Below are 26840 nucleotides of genomic sequence, written 5' to 3' on the forward strand. Positions count from 1 at the left end.
AGTAAAGCTCAAAGCACACATTGCACCTCACACAATAATAGTGGGAGACTTCAACACACCACTTTCTTCAAAGGACAGATCGTGGAAACAGAAACTAAACAGGGACACAGTGAAACTAACAGAAGTTATGAAACAAATGGACCTGACAGATATCTACAGAACATTTTATCCTAAAACAAAAGGATATACCTTCTTCTCAGCACCTCACGGGACCTTCTCCAAAATTGACCATATAATTGGTCACAAAACAGGCCTCAATAGATACAAAAATATTGAAATTGTCCCATGTATCCTATCAGACCACCATGGCCTAAGACTGATCTTCAATAACAACATAAATAATGGAAAGCCAACATTCACGTGGAAACTGAATAACACTCTTCTCAATGATACCTTGGTCAAGGAAGGAATAAAGAAAGAAATTAAAGACTTTTTAGAGTTTAATGAAAATGAAGCTACAACGTACCCAAACCTATGGGACACAGTGAAAGCATTTCTAAGAGGGAAACTCATAGCTCTGAGTGCCTCCATGAAGAAACGGGAGAGAGCACATACTAGCAGCTTGACAACACATCTAAAAGCCCTAGAAAAAAAGGAAGCAAATTCACCCAAGAGGAGTAGATGGCAGGAAATAATCAAACTCAGGGGTGAAATCAACCAAGTGGAAACAAGAAGAACTATTCAAAGAATTAACCAAACGAGGAGTTGGTTCTTTGAGAAAATCAACAAGATAGATAAACCCTTAGCTAGACTCACTAAAGGGCACAGGGACAAAATCCTAATTAACAAAATCAGAAATGAAAAGGGAGACATAACAACAGATCCTGAAGAAATCCAAAACACCATCAGATCCTTCTACAAAAGGCTATACTCAACAAAACTGGAAAACCTGGACGAAATGGACAAATTTCTGGACAGATACCAGGTACCAAAGTTGAATCAGGATCAAGTTGACCATCTAAACAGTCCCATATCACCTAAAGAAATAGAAGCAGTTATTAATAGTCTCCCAACCAAAAAAAAGCCCAGGACCAGATGGATTTAGTGCAGAGTTCTATCAGACCTTCAAAGAAGATCTAATTCCAGTTCTGCACAAACTATTTCACAAAATAGAAGTAGAAGGTACTCTACCCAACTCATTTTATGAAGCCACTATTACTCTGATACCTAAACCACAGAAAGACCCAACAAAGATAGAGAACTTCAGACCAATTTCTCGTATGAATATCGATGCAAAAATCCTCAATAAAATTCTCGCTAACCGAATCCAAGAACACATTAAAGCAATCATCCATCCTGACCAAGTAGGTTTTATTCCAGGGATGCAGGGATGGTTTAATATACGAAAATCCATCAATGTAATCCATTATATAAACAAACTCAAAGACAAAAACCACATGATCATCTCGTTAGATGCAGAAAAAGCATTTGACAAGATCCAACACCCATTCATGATAAAAGTTCTGGAAAGATCAGGAATTCAAGGCCCATACCTAAACATGATAAAAGCAATCTACAGCAAACCAGTAGCCAACATCAAAGTAAATGGAGAGAAGCTGGAAGCAATCCCACTAAAATCAGGGACTAGACAAGGCTGCCCACTTTCTCCCTACCTTTTCAACATAGTACTTGAAGTATTAGCCAGAGCAATTCGACAACAAAAGGAGATCAAGGGGATACAAATTGGAAAAGAGGAAGTCAAAATATCACTTTTTGCAGATGATATGATAGTATATATAAGTGACCCTAAAAATTCTACCAGAGAACTCCTAAACCTGATAAACAGCTTCGGTGAAGTAGCTGGATATAAAATAAACTCAAACAAGTCAATGGCCTTTCTCTATACAAAGAATAAACAGGCTGAGAAAGAAATTAGGGAAACAACACCCTTCTCAATAGTCACAAATAATATAAAATATCTTGGCGTGACTCTAACTAAGGAAGTGAAAGATCTGTATGATAAAAACTTCAAATCTCTGAAGAAAGAAATTAAGGAAGATCTCAGAAGATGGAAAGATCTCCCATGCTCATGGATTGGCAGGATCAACATTGTAAAAATGGCTATCTTGCCAAAAGCAATCTACAGATTCAATGCAATCCCCATCAAAATTCCAACTCAATTCTTCAACGAATTGGAAGGAGCAATTTGCAAATTTGTCTGGAATAACAAAAAACCTAGGATAGCAAAAAGTCTTCTCAAGGATAAAAGAACTTCTGGCGGAATCACCATGCCAGACCTAAAGCTTTACTACAGAGCAATTGTGATCAAAACTGCATGGTACTGGTATAGAGACAGACAAGTAGACCAATGGAATAGAATTGAAGACCCAGAAATGAACCCACACACCTATGGTCACTTGATCTTCGACAAGGGAGCTAAAACCATCCAGTGGAAGAAAGACAGCATTTTCAACAATTGGTGCTGGCACAACTGGTTGTTATCATGTAGAAGAATGCGAATCGATCCATACTTATCTCCTTGTACTAAGGTCAAATCTAAGTGGATCAAGGAACTTCACATAAAACCAGAGACACTGAAACTTATAGAGGAGAAAGTGGGGAAAAGCCTTGAAGATATGGGCACAGGGGAAAAATTCCTGAACAGAACAGCAATGGCTTGTGCTGTAAGATCGAGAATTGACAAATGGGACCTAATGAAACTCCAAAGTTTCTGCAAGGCAAAAGACACTGTCAATAAGACAAAAAGACCACCAACAGATTGGGAAAGGATCTTTACCTATCCTAAATCAGATAGGGGACTAATATCCAACATATATAAAGAACTCAAGAAGGTGGACTTCAGAAAATCAAATAACCCCATTAAAAAATGGGGCTCAGAACTGAACAAAGAATTCTCACCTGAGCAATACCGAATGGCAGAGAAACACCTGAAAAAATGTTCAACATCGTTAATCATCAGGGAAATGCAAATCAAAACAACCCTGAGATTCCACCTCACACCAGTCAGAATGGCTAAGATCAAAAATTCAGGTGACAGCAGATGCTGGTGAGGATGTGGAGAAAGAGGAACACTCCTCCATTGTTGGTGGGAGTGCAGGCTTGTACAACCACTCTGGAAATCAGTCTGGCGGTTCCTCAGAAAATTGGACATAGTACTACCGGAGGATCCAGCAATACCTCTCCTGGGCATATATCCAGAAGATGCCCCAACTGGTAAGAAGGACACATGCTCCACTATGTTCATAGCAGCCTTATTTATAATAGCCAGAAGCTGGAAAGAACCTAGATGCCCCTCAACAGAGGAATGGATACAGAAAATGTGGTACATCTACACAATGGAGTACTACTCAGCTATTAAAAAGAATGAATTTATGAAATTCCTAGCCAAATGGATGGACCTGGAGGGCATCATCCTGAGTGAGGTAACACATTCACGAAGAAACTCACACAATATGTACTCACTGATAAGTGGATATTAGCCCCAAACCTAGGATACCCAAGATAAAAGATATAATTTGCTAAACACATGAAACTCAAGAAAAATGAAGACTGAAGTGTGGACACTATGCCCCTCCTTAGATTTGGGAACAAAACACCCATGGAAGGAGTTACAGAGACAAAGTTTGGAGCTGAGATGAAAGGATGGACCATGTAGAGACTGCCATATCCGGGGATCCACCCCATAATTAGCATCCAAATGCTGACACCATTGCATACACTAGCAAGATTTTATTGAAAGGACCCAGATGTAGCTGTCTCTTGTGAGACTATGCCGGGGCCTAGCAAACACAGAAGTGGATGCTCACAGTCAGCTAATGGATGGATTATAGGGCTCCCAATGGAGGAGCTAGAGAAAGTAGCCAAGGAGCTAAAGGGATCTGCAACCCTATAGGTGGAACAACATTATGAACTAACCAGTACCCCGGAGCTCTTGACTCTAGCTGCATATATATCAAAAGATGGCCTAGTCGGCCATCAATGGAAAGAGAGGCCCATTGGACTTGCAAACTTTATATGCCCCAGTACAGGGGAACACCAGGGCCAAAAAGGGGGAGTGGGGGGACAGGGGAGTGGGGGTGGGTGGATATGGGGGACTTTTGATATAGCATTGGAAATGTAAATGAGCTAAATACCTAATAAAAAGTGGAAAAAAAAAAGAACAAGAAAGGCAGAGGGATGGGGAAGAATAATGCTCTGAACAAAGATGCTTTTTATTTGAGTTTTTCTTGTGTTTGAGTGAGCTGAGGATATAGTTCAATAATAGAATGTTTGCTTACTACACACAAAATCATCACCACATACACAAACAAATAATAACAGATGTCATTTCCAAAAGGAATCTCCAGGGGACTGGAGAGATTTTTCATTCATGGACAGCACTTGCTGCTCTGATAGATGGTTGACCCAGGTTGGATTGCCAGTACCCACATCAGGCAGCTCTCAACTGCCCGTAACTCTGGGACTATAAAATCAAGTCCTCAAGGCCACTTCATGTACATGGCGCACATACAGAAGAGTAAGTAATCCACAAAGGATTTCACTCAGAGCCTCCCAGCCCTTAAATGTCTCTTGTTCTACTGCAACCTTATTCAACTTCAAAGTTCAACTCAAGTGTCGCAACATCTTCAAACTGGTCATTGCTAGAAACTATGTGAATGACCAAGGACACCAGGCCACAGTCACTGGGCAGTGAGAGCAAGGCGAAACACAAAAGCTTAGAGATGGTTTGCTTTCTCAGAGAACCTCTTCACAAGCTTCGATGTTCGATACAGTTACAAGAATGTTGAGATTGAAAGCTAAAATCCTCAAGTCTGTCCATAGCAGTAGTTCTCAAAGTGTGGATTGTGGACCAACAGTGTCAGGGGCGGTCACCTGAGAACTTGTGAGAAATGAAAAAAAAAAAAAAACCCACCCAGGTTCTACCTCAGTTCCAAATGAAGGGACTGTCACCTCTGACTCGTGAGTCAAGCCTTCAAGGCATTCCAGAATTGAGATAGGCTGGTTTCCATAGAGTAAACTGAAAGCCAGGTGTGTGCTAGTACTTTTCTGTTGCTGTGATTAATATACATACATACATACATACATACATACATACATACATACATACGTATACATATATGTATACATACATATATACATATATATATATATATATATATATATATATATATTCATGACCAAAAGCAACTTATGGAAGTCATCTGTATTAGCTGATGGTTCCATATAGATAAAAGTTCACCATGGTGGAAGGCATAGGCAGCCAGCAACAGGAACCGGGAGCCCAGAGATCACTTCAGTCACAAACATGAAGCTGAGAAAGTGAACCAAAAATTGGGTAGAATTCTATACTCTCAAAGCCCACCCCTAACAATGTACTTACCCCAGTAAGGCCATTCCTCCAATTTCCCCAGACAGTACCACCGATTAGGGAATTCAAACCACAAGGTGCTAAGATGGTCAGGGAGGAAACTCATCTTCACCTGTTAATTCCTTTGGAATGGAAGGGAGAAGGAATGGTTGACAGATAAAAGATTTCATTGTATTGAAGTAAACTAAATTAGGCGCTGTTACTTTAACAGCAGCATCACTATTGGAGCAATCCATTAACACTAGTCCCACCTTTCTAGAATAATAGGAGGAACTCCCTCCTGTATGGATAGGAAACCTTTTCAGAAGAAGGGTGAATACATGATTTGTAAACTCTTAACCTACACCTCATTACAGTCCTTTCCTATGTTCCCACAGTGAGCCCTAGAAATATTTCTAAGTTGTCATTTATCACAATGGTAAAGCTGGTTATCTCCTAAACAGACTGAGACCTCTTCAAGAGCAAAGTTCCATCACCATTGTGTCCCCCAGACTGGTGTTGTTAGATCTGAGTACAGTTTTTATTCACAATAAAGACAGGCTGTTAGCATGGGTGTGAGGAACTGCCATTTTATGTTTGTGCATCTCCCGATCCCCTCTCTGGGCTCACTGCACACTGTAATGGTATTCACCAACTCACTCATCTTACTTTCTGTAAATGGATACCCAAGTATAAGCACTGCAGAACATTCATCCTGCATGCCCCATTATCTCCACAATGACTTGTTTGTCCTTGTCTGGACTTAGTCCTCTTCTTGGCCAATTTTTAACTATTCCCTCATGCCCAATGAGCCAGAGAAGATCTCTGCTTTTAATCGCTTCTCTGTATATTTCCTATGCACCCAAGTTCTTCTCTGAATCCATGGCTGTTCCTTCGCCTCCACCCACGTATTATAGCATCATGAAATGTGCCCGGTGTCCTATTTGTTCCCTGAGGTCCTCTCAGACCAAAGTCCTAGTTCTACATTTTGAAAATCGCTCCAGGGATGGGGGTTGTGGTTCCACCAATCTATTCATGTCGGTGTATCTCCAAGTGTGGGTCACAGTGGTAGGGTGCTTGCCTAGCATCTGTGCAGTTCTGGGATCAGTCCTCAGTCCTGGGAGATCTGTGCGACTTGGCTGTTCTCTGTCCTCTTTGATGTCATCTGCCAACAGCTGCCAACTCTCCTTCACCCACTGAAGTCTGACATTTGGTGCATCATCTTCACACTTGGCACCTGGCGTCACTGATTGATCTTCATACCTTCAAGTCTGGAAAGCAGACCTTAGTTGACCATAACCCACATCTCACCTGTATCTCCTACACTCAACATCCTTCCTGACTTGAACTTTCCAATCACCTTAGTCATCTCTAAACATCTCTTCCATTTAATATAATAGCCTTGTTTAACCTCATGGGCTTCCTTCCCATTTCTTGTCTTTCCCCTTGCTCTATAGCCAAACAGAGTAAAGACAAACAAGTAAACAAAACTGTATGAGGTTGTCTTAATCTCACATCGACCACCAGTCAATGTGTTCTCATTTTTACTTATCACCCAATGTGCCATGAAGTGGAATGGACCTCTCTACAATAAATGTGTGCGTGTATACATGGTGTGTCTATGTGTTATGTGTGTGCATGTGTTATGTGCATGTGTGTATGTGTATATGGTGTGTGTGCATGTGTTACATGTATGCATGTGTTGTGTGTGTGCCTGTGTGTATGCACATGTCCTGTAAGAGTGTGTTTCTGCACCTGTTGTCTGTGTGAGTGTGTGTGTGTCTCTTCTAACATTCTCTGGATTAGCCATCATTCCTCTGTTATCTCTATTTACCAGTCTGAGAATGAGCTTTCTCTTATTTTCAGATGTCTGGCTGCATCTGCTTTTCTCTCTGGTGTTCAGGGTGATACTTTCTTTGCTCTTATGGCACCCTTCCCTGTTTATTCCATTAGCTTGGAGCACCTCAAAGCTCCGCCCTGATCTTTCATCTCTTTTCTCCTTGACTGTTTTGGTCCAGTTGCTTCTTTTATCAAGCCTATGGTGCCTTCCACAGCCCACAAGGAGGTTACTCAATACCCTACATATTCACGACTGCCCATCTCAGCTTCACGGTCCCTCTCATAGAGCTCATATCTGTTCTGCAGTCTTAAAGTTGATTGCCTCAATGTTCCCCTGAAAAACATTCTTCTCAACTCACAAATAATCTTTCACTTCCTCCAACATTCTTCTATTTATGTCCTACCCACTGGATTATCTTATCGCCTCCTTGAAGTCTCATTTTACTTCTGCTTCTCTTACTTCGTCATTTTCTCAGTAACAGCCCCTGAAAAACAGTCGGCTTTCATTTTATTCTTATCCTGAAAATCACACCTCCATGTGACTTCCACACGGTAAATGACTACCAAGCTCTCCACGTCAGGCTATAGAGAATTTATTTACTTTATGGCAGCCATTGGGAGCACTTTACTATTATTTTCTGGATTTGTGTGATTGGGCTGACCCTAGTAAATATAAATGCTTTCCTTGAACAAAAATGATTTCCCCTTCTATATACACTTTGCCTGAACCTTCTTCATCCCCCAACTTCTTTGCCCAGAAGAGAACTTATGATGGTCTCATTTTCAACCGTTTACAAACCTATCCAAAGGAATCTCCCATACTCATGTCTGTTGAGGGTCCCATATTAATTTACCACAGACGTGCGATAATCTTAGAAAAATCAAAGTGCCTTTAATTTTTTAAATAAAACTTAAGTCCTGTTGATCAAATTAGCAAACGCAAAGGAGATTGGGGACGCCCACTTCTGGCTGGGTGTGTCTTCCATGTCATTTACAGAGACAATCAGACCTTGAAGGCTCTGACCTCTTGATCTCACTAGATCAACCCCTTCATGGTTTTGTGTTGTGAAAGCATTATTGGAAGGTTCTGAAAGGTGATTGGTTGAGCCTGGATGGAGGAACTAGGCCACTGGGAGGTGTATCTGGCCCCTCCTACATCCCCTCTCTCTGTGCTGCTTCCCCAAGTGAAGGTCTTTATACAAGAGTCATGATTCTCTCCCCACACATGGGGAGTTAGTAAACTAGTAAACGTGAGCAGATCTTCCTGAAGCCATTAGCCAAAGTAACTCCTTCCCGGGTGTTATTTCTGACAAATATTTTGGTCACAGTGATACCAAAGTAAGGAAATTACTCTAATATTTTTTAAATAAAGCTTTATCTAGCTTTAATCACATTTTCTACCTAGCAGGGTCCTTAGGCTAACCAGCTCTCAAAATGGAACGGCACCACCAACACTAAAATATCTCGAACAAAAATGGCCTGTAAGTGAGGCCGCGAGGCCACCCTTTGTTCCCTTCCCTCTTGTTCCCCTCCCTCACTTGCTGTCCACAGTAACAAGGGAAACTATTACGGACTCTGGGCAGCAATTTGCACAGTTGGTGCTTTAAGAAACTGGTTGTTTTTATCCCCTGCTCGCACTTGATGATGAAAACTGACATTTAGTCACAGTGGGAGACCTGTGAGGCAGGAGCAGCGGCAGAACAGGGACAAGCCAGAGCATGCAGTCATCTCAGTGGAGCACATGAAAGGAACTTTCCACAGGGTGTGAATTCACCTCCAGGAAGTTTCCAGCTCATACTGCGGATCCAAACCTACCGGAACCTTAGCTAGGACCCGGAAAAGCACTGGAAATGTCAGGGACTTTATCACTTTTGACATGAAACGTGCGTCGTGGAGAAATAAGAAGCAACCAATCCCATAGGAAGAACAATATCAACTAACCAGACCTCCCAGAGCTCCCAGGGACTAAACCACCAACCAAAGAATACACATGGAGGGACCCATGGCTCTGGATGCATATGTAGCAGAGGATGGCCTTTATCTGGCATCAGTGGGAGGAAAAGTCCTGAGTCCTATGAAGACTCGATGCCCCAGTGTAGGGGAAGGCTAGGATGGAGGGATGGAGTGAAGATTAAAGTTATGATGTGAGCCCCCTAGAGTTTCTTAATGTACATTGTATGTACTTAAAACTCACAACTGGGCAGGTTTTGCTACCTGTGAGACCACCTCCAGATGAAGCAGTGAATTCACATGTCACTGTCTGCTTTCCCTCCTGTTCATCTGAATCCTTTTGTCGTCCTTGGATTCTCTGGCAATCCTGGAGTGGGGATGCCTAGTCACTGTACACAAGTTTACAGTTTCTGAAATTTTATTAAAGAAATTACATGAAATGTATCTTTTAGCCTATCTTGTTCACAGCAAACTTATTTTGAGAGCCTTGCATATTATTGCATGTATCAATACTCCATCTCTCTTCCTGTAGCGTCTTACTCAATTCTGTTTAAAATATGCCATAATGTGCTTATTCACCCGCCTGTTCATGGCCTTTGGGTTGTATCTGCTTCGGGACTACTATGCCTAACATTGCTGTGTGTAGTTCTTTATATGGGCATATATGATCTCATTTATTTTGAGTACATGTCTAAAAAGTGGAATGACCAAATCATAGAATAGGTACATGTAGAGTTTTTAAACATGAGAAAATATTTTCATCATACAAAGTAGCATTTTACAGTCCCTGGAACAAAATATGAGGAGAATTCTAGGTACTGTTTATTACTATTTGGTATGGTAACAGTTTTTAATTTTTCGAATATTTTATTATGCATTTAAAAACTAACATAATTTCCAGTGTCTTCTACTAATTCTACTTTCAAGATATGCAGTATATTTTATCAAAGTGAAATTTATACATTTATTCTAGTTTTATTTACTTATTTTTTATTTTCCACCTCTTTTTAGTCATAGGTTCATTTCTCATATAACATATCATGATTACAGTCTCCCCTCTCTATACTCCTTCCATCTCCTCCCATCCATATCCACTCCCCGTCTGCCTCTCATAACAAAAGAACAAGCTTCTAAAAGATAACAACCAAACACGACAAAATAAAATAGAATAACCAGAAACAGAGACCGTCACATTGAAGTTGAACAACAAATGGAAAAGATCCCCAAGATACATAGCTGCATCTCATTTTACTTTTTTACATTATTTAATTTTAGAGTAGGGTATGTGTGTGGCCCATGAGGATGTACGTATACACGCATGAGTAGAAAACAGAAGTCGACACCTGGGGTCGTCTTCTTTTGGTCTCCATCCTATTTTGTGAGAAAAGGTCTCTTGATTGGACCTGGATCCTGATGCTTTGACTAATCAATTAGTAAACTCCCATATTTTGCATTGTTTTGATACAAGGTCTCTCTATATATAGCTCTGACGGTCTTGGAACTTGCTATGTAGACCAGGCTGCCCTTGAACCTACAGGGATATATCTGCTGATACCAGAGACTGCTGGCATTAAAGGTGTGTGCCACAAGGTATTTTATCACAGCAACAGGAAGAGAAAATATATTACTTTTTCCAGACACTTACCCTAGGGCTACAAATCTTTGCCCTAACTCTGCAGTCATTTAAGGCTGCAGCCTGGCTCCCCCTTTCTACCCATATTCTTTGTTACACAATCCATATTGTTTATGGCTTACTCTCTGTACCTGCTTGTAACTAAAGACTTTGTGACTGTGTTATTCACTGATATGTTCCAGTACCAAGGATGTGGCTTCCAGGTACACTGGAAACATTTTTAAAACATTCACTTGACAAATGAATAATGATGCTTGCAACTTACCTGGCACATTGTCTAATACACGAAAGTACGTATTTAATGTTAGTCTCTCTCTCTCTCTCTCTCTCTCTCTCTCTCTCACACACACACACACACACACACACACACACAGTGTTAGGAAAGCTGTGATACTAAAAGGAGGACTGGCAGATGACTCAGGTTCTATAGTCAGATAACACTGAACCTGAAGGCAGAAACTAGCCAGGACCAGCTTTAGTTGCTATTACAACCGTAAGAAGATAGATAGATAGATAGATAGATAGATAGATAGATAGATAGATAGATAGATAGACAGACACATACATACATACATACATACATACATACATACATAGGTACATAGATACATATGCATGTATGTATATATGTATGTGTATATATATATGATATATGGGATCACATATATCTATATATCTACATCTACATCTATATATTTATATCAACCTACACACAAACCACCTCTGTAGTGTGGGCTCCATTTTATTTCACCAGCTCTTCCTTCCTTTTTTTTTTTTTATTTCTGTGTCCTTTAAATATAATCACTTGGCCTCACTTAACCTTTCTACAAAGGCACCACTCTGGACTTTTCAGCTTTAAGTCTGTGAAATGAGTTCTCCCACAGACTTTATAAATAAAGGTGAAGCCCATGGCTGAGTATTGCAAACACAGCCTTAAAGCACTCCTCTCTCCCATGGAGGCTGCTCTGAGTGGAAGCCTCCAGTTGTCACCCATGGAGGAATAAAGACAAAAAGCTCCGGATCCACTTGGTTTCCAGCTTTCAGAACGCAGTCTCTGCAGCTAGAATGGAATTGACAGGGAGGTTATCTCTTGGCTGGGTGTGGTCGTCCCAGCAACCTGGAATGCTGAGGTTGGTAAATTTGCTCGAGCCCAGGAATTTGAAGATAGCCTGAGCAACATATCAAAATCATGTTCTCAAAAATCGAATAAAGCAAACACAAAACACAAACACAAAACCTGAGACCTACGGCTGGAACACCATTGTATGATAAATGCTGTACCCCTCCCTCCATTGTCTCTCACTCCAACAGGCTTTTGTAAAGTGTCTGTTCAACTGAGCTTTCAGAGAACATAGGAAAGGTTTCTCAGGGGTGGGCTGGGGACACAACTAGGTGACAAAGGCCTGCCCAGGACTTGAGGCTCCAGATTCCACCCCTGCCACCAAAAATAAATAAAGGCGGTGGGTCTATAACTTAATTCAATAAATTGATATAATGAACTTTAACCAGATGTCCTCATCAAAAGATTCTGAGAAGTGTCATCTGTTATGTACAATTCTATCAGATAAGATGGGATGATATTCATATTCTCATAAACTCACTTTGTGAGGGAGTCCCTGAAAGACCCATTGAATTTATTCAACAAGGACTTGTTGAAGACCTACTGTATGCAAGATTCAGTGGTACACAGGATGCACACAGTCCTTGTCCTTTGGGTACTGAAGACCTAGGGGGGAAGTCACACGTGGAAATTGACGAATATAATATGTGGAAGGATGTCATTAGACCATTTAAGAGAGGGTCATGTTTAGTCATGTGGACTTTAAGAAAAACTAATTGGTTTCATGAATAAATTTTATGTTTATGTAAATAATTATAAGTTGGCTTCTAATGAGCTGTATCCACAGTGCTGTGTTGATAGTACTGAAAACTGCAGATGCATAAAACATGAAGCTTGCTTTTAAAACTTCTCTTATTGAGCTAAAGATCAATAGGAAGAAAATGAACTAAACAACATAAGCTACAATAAAACTACGTGTAAATTTGGATGACTCAATTTGCCCATTAAAATGCTATTGTCTCAAGGCCCACAGAGTTTTATTGCTTCTGGGAAATCCTTTCTCAATTCCTAATAGCCATCTAGCCAGCTTTTCCAAGGACTTAGCCCATACTACCTTATAGGAAGGTGATGTATATGGAACTCTAATTGAACTAAACTGGCGACTATGTCTTCTATACAGGGGTGGGAATGTAGCCCTGTAGAAAAGCATTTGTCTAGCATGTTTTGGTATGGTCCTGAGAACCACAAACAGAATTTGGTCCACAGGTCTTGTGATGGCTTGTATATGCTCAGCCAGGGAGTGGAATGTGATGGCTTGTATATGCTTGGCCCAGGGAATGACACTATTTGGAAGTGTGACCTTGCTGGAGTAGGTGTGGCCTTGCTGGAGTAGGTGTGTCACTGTGAGTGTGGGCTTTAAGACCCTACTCCTAGCTGCCTAGAAGTCAATTTCCCACTAACAGCCTTCAGATGAAGGTATAGAACTCTCAGTTCTGTCTGCACAATGTCTGCCTGGACAATGCCTTGATGATAATGGACTGAACCTCTGAACCTTTAAGCCAGCGCCAATATAATGTTGTCCTTATAAGAGCTGCCTTGGTCATGGTGTCTGCTCACAGCAGTAAAACCCTAAGACAGGTCTTTACGTACTTCTTTCTGTCCCTCACAGTCATTTTGGAGCCAGAAAGTTATAATGGTTAAGATTTAAAAAAAACTAAAACAAACAAACAAACAACAAAAGAACTTCATATAAATCGGTTGAATTCTAGCATTGATTACCTCTTCCTTTGAGTACCTTAAGCCTCTGACTTTCTCGTTTATGAAAAAAATGTATAATACCATTATCCACTTAATCATGTTATTGTTGTAGCAAAGATAACACATAAGAAATAATTCATTCTCTTATATAGTAGGTTTCAGTCTTGGGAGACACTGCTGGTGCAGTACAGACATTGGGAGCGAGGGAGGTCAGACTCTAGAAGCTTGGTCCATTGTCTCAGCTGACTCTCACCGAGTTCCAGCGCAAATAAAGATGGAAGACATTGAAAACACCTCCTTAGTCAGACCAACTACTTACTGGAGACTGAGGCCAAAGGACAACAAGATGAGATAAATAATGTACAGATAGGGGAAAGCCACATGATAAAGTACAGAGACAGTGAGTCACCGTGTTCAGATGTGATGGAAAGGTAGCCAATAGAACCAAAGAGGAAAGGCAGAAGAAATTATTCTCAAGAGAGATTTTCTTGTCAATAATGATCAATGGGAACCAGGCAGAATGAAGTAGAGTCCAAAGGATGTCAATAGAATGATCAATAGCAACTAGGCAAAATAAAGTAGAGTCCAATGGAAATCAGCAATGGGCATATAAAGCAACGAAGCTGTCAATATAGAGCGGATCCCATGAGCATTACATACGGATAGGATAGTTCAGTAGTTGTGTCTGGGCCTGGATAGGTGGGAGCTAAGGCAGAAACTACAATGTTGTGTCAAGACTGCCTAGTTAGCTTGATGTGGTACTGCACTCCTATAATCCCAGGGTCTTGGAGGTCTAGGCAGGATGATTAGGAGTTCGAAACCATCCTCAGCTACTAATACATAATGAGCTCAAAGCCAGCCTAGGGTATATGAATCTTTCTCTGAAAAACAAAAAGGAAAGTAAGTGCCAAAAAGATGGCTCAGTGAGTAAAGGTGTGAGTCACCACATTTAATAACCTGAAGAAGGTCCATCCCAGGACCTACATAGAAGGAGAGAAATGACCTCTACACACAAGCCATAGTACACGCATATCTGCACTCAAGAATGCCAATGCACACAGTTCCCAGATACACACAGAAATAAATATAAATAAATAAATAAATAAATAAATAATATAATTTAAAGGAAATTTAAATCTGACTAAAAAAATAAAATAGCTAAAGATTAGTTACAACAAACTGTAAATATCTCTTACACAACTCAAGATGACATGAGGCCTGCACTATGAATCATGTGGTTCCTCATAAAACTGTATTTTTTCCAGAAATAAATAGCACATAGTCAACTTAGTTCCCACTGGCTGATTTAACAAAAGCAAAAAAGCAAAGCAAAGCAAAACAATAACAACAACAAAAACTTGTGGGTTTGGATACATCATATGAAAAACTGAAAAGAGCTAAATTTTTTTTTCTAAAAGTCTCCTGGAAGACTATTCAGACTTCACAAAAAAAAAAAAAAAAGAAAAGAAGAAAGAGGAGGAGGAAGAGGAGGAGGAAGAAGAAGAGGAAAAGGAGGAGGAGGAGAAGAAGGAGAAATTAACAAGCCATTTTCAGTTTTGTAATACTTTATATTAGGAAAAATAAATACTGACAATAGTGAATTGGAAATATAATTGATTATTTTAAAAGGTCTATGTTACGTTCTTGAAATCAAGTACTTTGGTCTTGTTATATGCTACTGACCTTTGAAATTGAGGGAAACTTTTGGAGGTTTGGTGTTGTTTAGTTTTTTTCAAGCCTTACAGTTAAAGCCATGAGATCATTCCAACCCTTCCATTCTTCTCAGGAGAGCTACATCCTTAAATATCTTAGTTAAAAATATGAACACACTTTCTAACTGAAAAAAAAATGCTAAAAAGGAAAATGTATACCGTACTTGAGGTAGTATTTATTCTGTACACTCAGGGTCTCATTTCCAGGCCACTCCCCCAAAAAAAACCACTCAAGCACAAGCTCAATTAATGCTTAAAACATGAATTAGATCAGAATTGCAGGATCCTGAATCCTAAAAGGTGAGCCTTTTCGATTCATCAATATAGCCTTGTTGGCCCCAAACTATCTCCTCCTGCCTCATCCCTCCCCATACTGGGAACATGAGCATCTGCTACCATGCCTATATTTAGGCTCCCACTAACTACCTTCAGGCAACCTGGGTTCAGTGATGACGAGATTCATGGTAGAAATGTGATACCTGCCTCTCCCAGTACACAGGATCTCTGTTCACTGTTTTACAGGATATGAAGCCTGTGGGCATCTTAGCAATCATTCCATTCTCAGATAGGAGGCAAGCCAGGGTTTGAAAATCGCTGTCAGAGCCAGTAAACTGTTTTAATGCCCTCAAAGTTCATTTATTCCTTTATTTTCCATTCCTAATCTAAAGGTTCATCTACTATGTGCCTCCAGTGTTCAAAATATTCTGATAACCTCCTAGGAAACCCCAAAAAACAGTAAAAACTTAATTTTCCTCTTAATCAGCTGAAAATCTAATTGGGCATAAAGACAAAACATTAGGAAATTAAATTACTGGACAAGAGTTACATAAGCACCAAGGTTGTGTTGGCATGCATGATTGACCAGACGTCGAGTTATTCAATGTTCTGAGTAGGAAAGGACAGAGATTAGATTTAAGGGGTCACAGAGCCTTGGAAGATGGTAGAGTTTAGAGGCAACCATCCAACCATCCTCTCAGTGGATATTCACGACTGCCCATTATTTTCCAGGAACTATGTGGTACCTTACCAATTTAAGGAAGACGTGATTCCTGACATCCAAGAGCCCCAGGCCGGCGACAAGAGCAGGAAATAACTGAAGGAGTCCATGAGCTTGTGTGGGGTCCCTTTGAAGCAAAGGATATAAAACACAATTTTTTAAAAATTATGTCCTTTACCTTTGAGATAAAATATAAATACATGATTTCCTCCTTCTGATCCCTCCCATATGCTCTTCCTTGCTGTCTTTCACATGTATCTACATACATGTTTATGTTAATGTGCGTGATGTACATATTCCTAACTATACCATGCTCAGTCTGTACAGGGTTTGTGTGTGTGTACGTTTTCAGGGCCGACTTGACTTGGCATAGGATAGGCAATTGCTGTGCTCCTCCCTGGGGAGCGCTACTTTCTCCCGCTCTCGGCTCTCAGCATTCCTTAGTCACCTGGAGCTCCTGTGCTGGGTTGAGGCCTCATGGGCTTTCCCATGTCGACTTTGACATGTCTATCGTCATTCTCCCTGCCCAGCTCATGCTGAGGCAGTGCCGTTGGTGAGAGTTTATAGAAGTAGCTTCTGTTATTACTAGAAAACACGGTCTCAGGACAGGCATCCTCATCCTCTGGCTCCTACAACATTTCTGTCCCGTTTAATGCCTTCTTGAGCCTTAGGTGTGGGAGTGGTCTTAGGTGTGGGAGTGGTCTTAGGTGTGGGAGTGGTCTTAGGTGTGGGAGTGGTCTTGTAGAGGTATCCTTTGGGACTAGGCCTCAAATCTCAGCATTTTGACTGGCTGTAGTTTATTTGGTTTGGGGGGGTTTGTTGTTGTTTGTTTTGTTTTGTTGTTCTTTTTTTTTTTGTAATGGTCTCCATCTATTGCAAAAAAGAAGTTTCCTTTATTAGGGGTGAGGATTATACTCATCTGTGGGTATAAGAACAAATATTTAGTCGTGAGTTACGCCAGCTTAGTAAAGTAGTAGCTGTAGATTCTACTCCAAGATCCACGAATTTATTAGCCCTGTGTAATTGGAGAGGTACCAGATATGATTTCCCTCTTGTTGAAAGGGTTTTAGGTCCAATTAGAGAGCTGTTGGTTACCAACAAAGTATGCGTGCCACTACCGCACCCTTGGGCTACCAGGTCATGCTAGTGACTGTGGTAGAACACAAATCTTAAGGAAATGATTGTTCTCTTGGTCTTGCAAGTATGGATTGGCATTTTCCTGTACCTGAGAGACAGGTGCCCTCTGTATCTCTTGGAAGCTTCCCTTCCCTTTCCATTCATCAAGGATGCTTGCTATTTCACACCACATTAGGGGAAAAAAAGGAGCATCTTGTGGTTCCTCCCACAGACGCTGAAGCTTCTGATGGAATAGACTTAGCTAAATGCCTTTGTACCCACGGCAAGGACAACGTAGGTGTCCCACTTTACATGGGTGAAGGTGACTACCATCAGGATTGCTGTCTGAGCTTAGCTTTTATGTCTCATCACCCAAAGCAAGGACGGTGCTGCCTTCCAAACCCATCCTTGCTTCCCCAAGGGAACCGGGAAAGCAATAGACCAAAAGAGCAATTCTACTCAAACCAAAATGCTTATTGATAAAATACAGCACTGGTGGGGGTCATGTGCAGGTGTGCAGGTGACCATGAAGCAACCACATCACCACAATTCCCAGCCCAGCATGGATGATAACATCTCCAAGGCTGTGTGGATGGAGGATCGTCTTTGTTTAGCCCTCCACACACTTCACACACTAGCACCTCACAAGGCCATGAGCAGCTGGGGCAGAATCACTTACAGCTGCAGTGGCACACAGGAGGATGTGGGTAGAAGCTTGGGTGAGAGTGCAATGGTCCTCCTCCCTGCTTTCTCCTAGGAGGGGCCACCAATCTTTCTGATCTTAAGAATTTGGTAACCACAGCTGCTCCCATAACATAGTAACGGCTGTTATTCGTAAAGAGCAGAAGTCCACAACAGATGTCAAACTTTTGATTGATTTAAGATAATTCTTATGCGTTGGTTTTTATTAACATGTACATGTTGTTTGTTTGTTTTTAAGAACAATTAGAAAAATCAACCATCAAGTTGACCCTAGGTGATCGCTAACAAACTTGACAGCTCCATAAGGATATAGCTTTTTATGAGGAATCTGGTTTCTAATTAGAGCCACTGAGGATGGTCAAGACTGGAATCAACAGGAAGTAGTAAGTTCTACCCATGGCTGATTCTGGCCAGATACAGTGGGCACACAAGGACAATCCTTGGATAAAATGCTGAACTGAGTTTTAAGGAGTTGTGTAGAATATAGGAGAGGCGGCCTGGGAAACTAGATCACCTTGGGGTCCATCTAGAAACACTACAATACTGCCACAATGCTGTAGGCATTTCTAGCTCTTCTCCTGACATATCACTTAGTGGATGATGAGTTACAAAGGACTACATGGGTGGTGCCAGTTGAGCAAGCTCTGAGCTAACTTTATGGTGAAAGGCTACATATATTACTCACTCTATTTTAAGAACCAAGTTAAGTGTGTTGAAACTCCAAGGAGGCTTGGTGTGATGCTTTGTATATGCTCAGCCCAGGGATTGGCACTATTAGAAGGTGTGGCCCTGTTGGAGTAGGTGTGTCACTGGACATGGGATTTAAGACCCTCATCCTAGCTATCTGGAAGCCAGTCTTCTGCTAGCAGCCTTCAGAGATGAAGATGTAGAACTCTCAGATCCTCCTGCATCATACCTGCCTGAATGCTGCCATGTCCCCGCCTTGATGATAATGAACTAAACCTTTGAACCTACAGGCCAGCTACAATTAAATATTGTCCTAATAAGAGTTGTCTTGGTCATGGTGTCTGTTCACAGCAGTAAAACCCTAACTAAGACACTTGGCAAACATCCTGAAAAATTAATCAGGAGAAATACAGTGAGGATAAAGCCATCTGGCTCCTGTCTATGAAGTAACAATGTTACTTGAGTGATTGTTTACAATCTGAGTTTAGAAACGTATCTATAGCCAACCCCAGTGCATACAAGAGAAGACAGCGCCAGGCTTCAGATGGTAACTACCTAGCATGACCTTTAGTTTTAAGAACACAGGAGACAAAGCTGCCTTGATAATGAATGTTAGCCAAGTTCCTAAAGTGATAGAGGAATCTCAAAAAAAGGACAGAGAAGCTCCTAAGGGAACTTAAGGAGTGTCTACTTTATGTCAGGACTCTAAGGATCTCATCTGAGATGACATAATGAAGTTGCTTGGTGTTCCCACATACTGGAAGAGTGCAACGAATCTCAGAGATTTAGTAAAAAGACTAGCGTTATAAGGCTTGTGGCAGTTGGAGAGATGGCTCAGTGGTTAAGAGCACCGACTGTTCTTCCAAAGGTCCTGAGTTCAAATCCCAGCACCTGGATGGCAGCTCACAACTTCCTGAGGCTGTCTTCTGCTGTGTGGGTGTATCTGCAAACAAAATACTCATAAACATAAGAAATATAAATAAATAAGTTTATGAGGAAGAGGGGGGTAGGGAGGGAGTATTGAAGGGGGACTGGGAGGGGGCAACGTTTGGGATATAAATAAACTAATCAATTAATTTAAAAATAAGGCTTACAGCAAAGCTGTTCTTCAAATTTGGATGCCATTTTAAATAATGAGGTTTTTTTGTTTGTTTTGTTTTTCAATATATCTCAACAATGTGATGATTGCTGGTTAGGTGTTTGTTTGTTTGTTTTGTTAGCATGGCACAAGCTAGGGTCATCTGGGAAGAGGGAAACACAGTTAAGGAAATGTTTTCATCAGCTTGGTCAACAGGCAAGTCTGTGGGGCACTTTTGTGATTGATGTGGGAGGGCCTGGCACTCTATGGGCAGTGCCACCCTGAAGAAGTGAACCTGGGTTATATAAAAGAGCAATTTGAGCCAGCCATGGATACTGAACCAGTAGGTGGTGCTCACTCTGTGAGCTCTGCTTCAGTCCCTGCCTCCAGGTTTTGGCATGAGTTCCTAACTTCCCTTAATGATGGATCGTGATAATAGAAGTGTAAGATAAAATAACCCATTCCCATTCCAGGTTGGTTTGTGTTAGTGTTTTATCACAACAGAAAGCAATTTTGAACAGATGGAAATAATGATAAAAACAAATACCTGTCCTCAGGGTTAATCCAGTTATGAGAGTCATAATTCACAAGAAAACCCAATTTACTACTGGGTCCTACAGCCCTTAGCAACAATGCTGAGTGAACACACATGAAATGAAAGTAGAGAAGACGAAGACGTATTTACTGACCCCAGAGTGTTACAAATATGGGTTTCTATGAATACATATATCCATCACATATGATGGGGAACTGTATATACATATATCCATCACATATGATGGGAGACTGTATATCCCCTGCTGGAAAAGTCATATTAATAAAACTTTAGCCTTTGTCCTAAAGCCAGTCTCATGTATGGACCCAGCAGGCAATTTCCTGTTGGAGCCAGTTCAATCTCCATGCCTCACTGGTATAAAAAAGATAACCCTTACACAGGACACACACACACACACACACACACACACACACACACACACACACACGTTGAGATTGGTTCTAATGCTTTATCTTAATTCAGCTCCCCCAAATCACACAGGAATCTACATGTCCAGACACTTACGATACCTGTCACCAACTGGTATTTTGGTTGGTCAATAAAGTTGCTAACAGCCAATGGCTGAGCAGGGAAACAGAGGCCGAACTTTGAGATTTCCCAGACAAGGGAGGAAGGGAAGAAGAAGGGCCAAAATCACCATGATGGGGAAGAAGAGCGATCAGACCTAACAGCCACAGGAGAGGAAGCATCCAGTCATGTAAAAGTCTGGGAAGCAGGCCTCAGGGGACTGCTTCCTGGACTGGGTCTGGGGTAGCAGAGATGAAATATACATTTAGTGAGTATTAATTTGGAGATATCAGAGGAGTGAGTGTCTTAGCCATGTGCAGGTTCAGGAGTGGCCCAGACACTGAGCTAGTTAAGACATGTTAAAAATAACACTGCATGTTTGTGTCTTTCATTCAAGAATACAGAGAACTCTGGCAGGTGGCTAGAAGAGTGGTTTATTAATTTACTGCTATACACACACACACACACACACGTAGAAGATCTAGCATACAAAATGCTAATTTGTCATCTAAAAATGCAACAGGACGCTAGTGTAAGCTTCTAACTCGGTTTTTATTGAGGAGACTGTAATCAGAGTGCCCAAGCTAGAATGAGATGACCTCCCACATCTGCACAACCATATGTAGATTTATAAAGAAATGGAACCAGACATCATATCTAACCTCTCCACATAGCCAAATTCTGCACATCTGTCTCCAGGGTCTAGTCTGGTGAGTCTTCCTGAATCTCCTATCCAGGTCAATAGCCAGTCAATATCTAGTGTCCCAGTCTAGTTTGGCTATTCTGACCTGCCCTTCAACCAAACTAGAAGATCTAGAAGGACCCATCCTGCCTGCTTCAACACACAAACTCTTCCCATGCCACATCCAACTTCTTCACCAAGTCATATCTTCCCCCACCCTCTAGACTTGATCCAGGAGATACACCCTTTACACCGGTCCAGTCCCCCCTGTCTTCCTGACTTCATTCCACCTAACCTATTTCCAACTTCTATGATCAATCTGCTTGAATATCCTCTTTTCTGTCCTAACCTGCTCAGTTCATATCAGGCTTAGAACTAACACAAGAAGCCCCTGTGCCCAGATTTAATCCCAAAAATGAAATCAAGAGGAAAGGTCAAGCCAGTAACTTCTCTCTAAAATCTATCAGTTCTGTAGAAATGTTTGTGAATGAGAACTACCCTGATGAACCCCGAGACATGTAACTTAAACAAACAAACAAACAAAAATCAATAAAATCATCTAAGAATTCAAGGAAGTGAAAGCAGACACAAAGAAATTAAACTCAATGAAATTAAGGAGAAAGAACCTGAGGAGAATAAATCCCTGAAAATGCAAACATAAGGCTGTATTCCCAATTTCTTTTTCCAAAATAAAAAATGCACTGCTGGGTTACAAGAAGCAGATAGACATCATTACATTAATCGAAGCTTATTTCAACACCCCACTTCCTCCAATAGACAGGTCATCTGAACAAAAATTAAACACTGAACCATCAGAATTAAGTGACATTATGCATTAAATGAACTTAACAGACATCTAGAGATTATTCTGCCCAAACCCTAAAGAATACACATTCTACTCATTAGCATCTGAAAGCTTTCCTAAAATAGTCCACATTCTGGGACACAAGACAAATCTCTATACATTCTAAAGATTGAAACAATTCCAAGAATCGTATTTGATCACAATGAAATAAAGCTTAAAACAAATCTCCAGCAAGCACATAAGCACATGGAGATCAAACAACTCATTACTAAATGATAAATGGGTCAAAGAAAAAACTCAAAACATAAAACATTCTCCTGGGACTAAGAGAAAAGTCAAAACACAATAGAACCCCTGGAACACTTCGAAAGCCATCCTTAGAGGGATATTTATAGACCTAAGTACCTACACTTAAAAGAAATCAGAAAGAGCACAAATAAATGACTCATTAATGCAACTAAAAAAATGTGGTAAAACAAGAACAAACCAAATCCCAACCCAGTCATCAGGAAGAAATAATAAAAATCAGAACAGAAATCAGTGAAATAAAAATAAAACAATACAAAGAATTTTAAAAAAAATTTAAAGTTGGTTCATCGACAAGATAAACAAGACTGATAGACCTTTTGCCCAGTTAGCTGAAGAAAAGAAGGAAGGACTCAAATTAACAGAATCAGAATAAACAGACAAACATTACACGTAAATCCAGTATATTACAAAGGATGTAATACCAATCAAAATACGTAGATGCAGAGCCTAGGACACAATGGCTACATCTACAATACAACTACCTCACCTAAGGTTCAGAGATCATTGAAGAAGGGGGGTGTAGAGAGATTATAAGAGCCAGAGGACCATGGAGTTTGCCATGAAATTATATTTCTTGGGAATGGCAAAAGCTATGCTCATAAAGTCTTACCAAATGACTGACCAAAGATGATCTGAACAAGGAAAACAGCAGTAGACATGCTTAAGTAGACATGAGGAAAACCCATGAGGCCTTATTCCTACACAAAGAACTACAGGCAACTAAGAGATGCTAAAAGTAGAAGAAATATTCTTCCACGGGGAAGAACACATGAATTGGTTATCCAATATCAAAATGATAAGCCCTGAAAACATACCAGTATCATTATACAGACTGAGCAAGATGTATTTATGAAACAGAAAAAAATATATATACATAATATGTATATATGCATTCATGCATTTAACAACATTTTAAAAAGAGAGACCATGAATTTTTAAAGAGAGCAAGGAGAGGTATATGGGAGGGTTTGGGGGGAAAGAAGAGAAGGAGGAAATTATGTAGTTATACTCTCAGAAATAAAAGAAATTAAACCAAGAAGTTGTTCCACAGCCCTTGAACCCTTTGGGCAAATGGACTGTGCAAAGGACTTAGAGTATTGGAAGAAACTGAACTGGTGAAGAATCACATTTGAAAGGTCGGGGAGCCAAAGTGGTCCTTCCACCTTGGAAGAGAAATGTAACCAAAAGATAAACACCATAACTGCTCAGAGTACTGTGCTCCTTAAAACTGGAGACAAAGTTGAGCAGAGATTGAGAGAATAGACAACCAAAAACCAGCCCAATTTGAGACCCATCCCATGGGCAAGCACCACTTCCTGACACTATTAATGATACTCTGTTGTGCTTGCAGACAGGAGCATGTTGTCTTCTGAGAGGCTCCACTCAGCAGCTGACGCAGACAGGTGTGGACACCCACAGCCAAACAGTGGACATAGTTTGGGAATTCTTATGGAAGAATATGGGGAAGGATTGCAGGCCCCAAAGGAGATAGGAATTCCACAAGAAGACAATCAAAGTCAACTAACCTGGACTCTTGGGCTCTCAGAGACTGAACCACCAACCAAAGAACATACACAGGCTGAACTTAGACCTCTCCATACAAATGTAGCAGATGTACAGCTTGGTCTTCATGTGGGTCCCAAACAGCTGGAGCAAGGGCTATCCCAAAAGCTGTTGCCTATACGTGGGATATGTTCTTCTAGCTCTTCTAGCTGGGCTGCCTTGTCTGGCCTCAGTGGGAGAGGATATGTCAGGCCTCAAAGAGGCTTGATTGTGCCAGGGTCGGGGGATACCCAGGGGGGTGATCATATGCTCAGAGGAGAAGGGGAGGAGGACGGGGGATAATTGTTGGAGGGGGTGACCAGGAGGAGGGCAATGAGCAGGATGTAAAGTGAAAAGAGAGGAAAGAGGAAGGAAGGAAGGAAGGAAGGAAGGAAGGAAGGAAGGAGGGAAGGAAGCTAGCTAGCTAACTTAAGGTGGCCCTGAGTCATTCCTAGGAAACCTACACAGACAAAGGAAGAGCCAAACACTGGGAAAGATGGACATGTTGCTCTGAGGAACACCTCTCATTCCCACAGCTGTGGAGTAAATACACACACTACCAAAGCCCAGCACATGAGACTGTGCCGAGTCTTGTTGCACAAGTCCATCTGAGTAGCAGGAGTAGGCACAGTGAAGCCATTGCCCACCCAGGGACCTGAAGGAATCCAACCAATTCCAATCTTCCCATGTCAGGGCTCCGCATGAATGAGAGACTAGCCTAGAGACACAGCCAACAGCAAGTGTCAGCTATGCAGACAATCTGAAACAGCAGAGCCAAGCAAGTCCTAGCAGACTGCCTAACCCCTCCCCATCCACCCTGGTTCCCTTTGACCCAGCAGACACCTCTCCTAAGGCAGGCCATGGTTGGAGGAGTTAGGACAGTTAAACTTGACTGACCTTCTAGGGATTGAATTGAAACAGCTCTCACCAAGAGTCACTAGGGGTCTTTTAATTCTTTGAGAGTGATCAGAAAAGACGTGCCTGTCTCAATCTCCATTCAAGATGCAAAAGAAAAGGCAAACAAACAAACAACAAGCCCCTCAATTCTCACATAAGAGTGGAATAAACCCATGTCAAAATGAATTTAAGCTCCTGATAGGAAGGGTACGGATTCTGGTCCAGCAGTAGAGAAACCGAGTACGTACAGACACTGTAAAGGGTGGGATGAAGAGAACAGAGAGATTAGCCGCCAACTGACTACAGCCCCACAGGGCAACAACTCACTAGTTTGTGTTTGCTTTGATGTTTTATTTTCTAAAGTAAAGAAACCATCTGCTTCCCAGTTAGACACAAATATAGAAGTAAATATCCCATGTGTTAGCACCATCAGAAACCGTAATCGATCAGAATGAGCAACGGCCTATCTATCCAGATGGCAAATCTCCCTTGCATGGGTCTGTGACGGCAGCCCCAAGGTGACCCAGAAAGAACGCACAGCCATTCCCCAGCCTCAGGAGTCAGTTTTCTGCTTTCATTCTCTGGGTCCCAGGGACCTCAAGGCCTCAGGCTTGGCAGCAAGCCCACTGAGCCATCTCACTGAACTTACATTTAGACCCTCTAGGAGCAAGCACCTGTCATAGTGGGTTTTTGATTCTGTAGGAGTCGTTGTTCTCCTGCTATTGGGAATGGATCTAGTCCCTGTGCACGTCAAACAGACGTTCAAAACACTGAACTACAACCTCAGCTCTGAGACACACTTCTCCATGGTGCAAGTTTTTAAAAATATTTTTCTAAATTTTTATTGTTATTTTGTATGTGTGAGCATGATGTATATGTTCGGATATACCTGCCATGGTGTACATGTGATGTCATGTTTGTGTGGAGGTCAGAGGTCAGAAGTCAGAATCAGTTCCCTCCTTCCTCTTGGATACATATTTTCAGGTGCCAGAAGTCTGCATATGGCTTTCTGTAGTGAGCTAGAACTATTGAGATGTGATAGCCAAGTGTGGGACACAGGCTGGTGTAAATTTGTGAGGAAAATTTGATTTCACCTTCAGAAGAGGCAGAGGAAGGAAACAGGTAAGACAAGAATCCGGAGCAGGCAAGTCTCCAGCGCCAGGGTTAGAAGTGAGTGCCAGAGATGGGAGGTGGCTAAGAAGGGTGCAAAGGACCCGCACGATCTATACCTTTTCCCAAAGATCTCTTAAGAAGAGAGAGACATTGTTTGTTTTCCCACTGAAGCCTGTATTTATTCTGCACTTTTTCTAAGTAACCTGAGAATTTTTCTTTGAGAAAAAATCGGTACACCCTCTACTTGGTCAAACCTTGGATGCCTTTTCAGTTTAATCAGGAAATCGACAGAAATCTAACGAAGCAAACTAATGTATTGTGGCATTCTCCAGGATTGGAGAGAAGCTAATGCCTTGACATAACTCTGGTTTCTCAGCACCAACAGACTATAGAGGTCTCCCTCTGCTTGGCCTACTATCATGAACATTTTTGTGTCACTGAACTCAAGGGGACACAATGGTTATTCAAGAGGGTGATAATATTTTCCTTGGTCAAACATAAGATTTTTTTTTTCCTAAGAAGAAAAATGGTGTACCATAGCCAAAGGCATAGCTTCTGGGCCTTTGCCTAGTAAAAATTGCTCCATGAC

At 41.2% G+C, this 26840-nt stretch overlaps 1 long non-coding RNA gene and 1 other non-coding gene across 9 annotated transcripts in view; one reads left to right on the top strand and one right to left on the bottom strand.

Moving 5' to 3' along the window:
• Gm36284 overlaps nucleotides 1-26840 on the bottom strand; it is a 94767-nt gene that overhangs the window by 50075 nt on the left and 17852 nt on the right. For 6 of the 8 annotated variants that reach the window (XR_003949039.1, XR_001779667.1, XR_380900.2 and 3 more), the window contains exon 3: nucleotides 16288-16384. This is a non-coding gene — a long non-coding RNA (predicted gene, 36284). Of the gene's footprint in view, nucleotides 1-5341; nucleotides 5452-5929; nucleotides 6580-16287; nucleotides 16385-26840 lie in introns of those variants that run through there. The other 2 variants (XR_872148.1, XR_380903.2) reach the window with 2 other exon arrangements.
• Mir6412 (microRNA 6412) lies at nucleotides 14290-14386 on the top strand. The gene has a single exon (NR_105839.1). It is a non-coding gene; the product is annotated as a microRNA 6412 (primary transcript).

Source organism: Mus musculus, chromosome 10, assembly GCF_000001635.26.
Source record: "Mus musculus strain C57BL/6J chromosome 10, GRCm38.p6 C57BL/6J".
Classification (NCBI taxonomy): domain Eukaryota; kingdom Metazoa; phylum Chordata; class Mammalia; order Rodentia; family Muridae; genus Mus; species Mus musculus.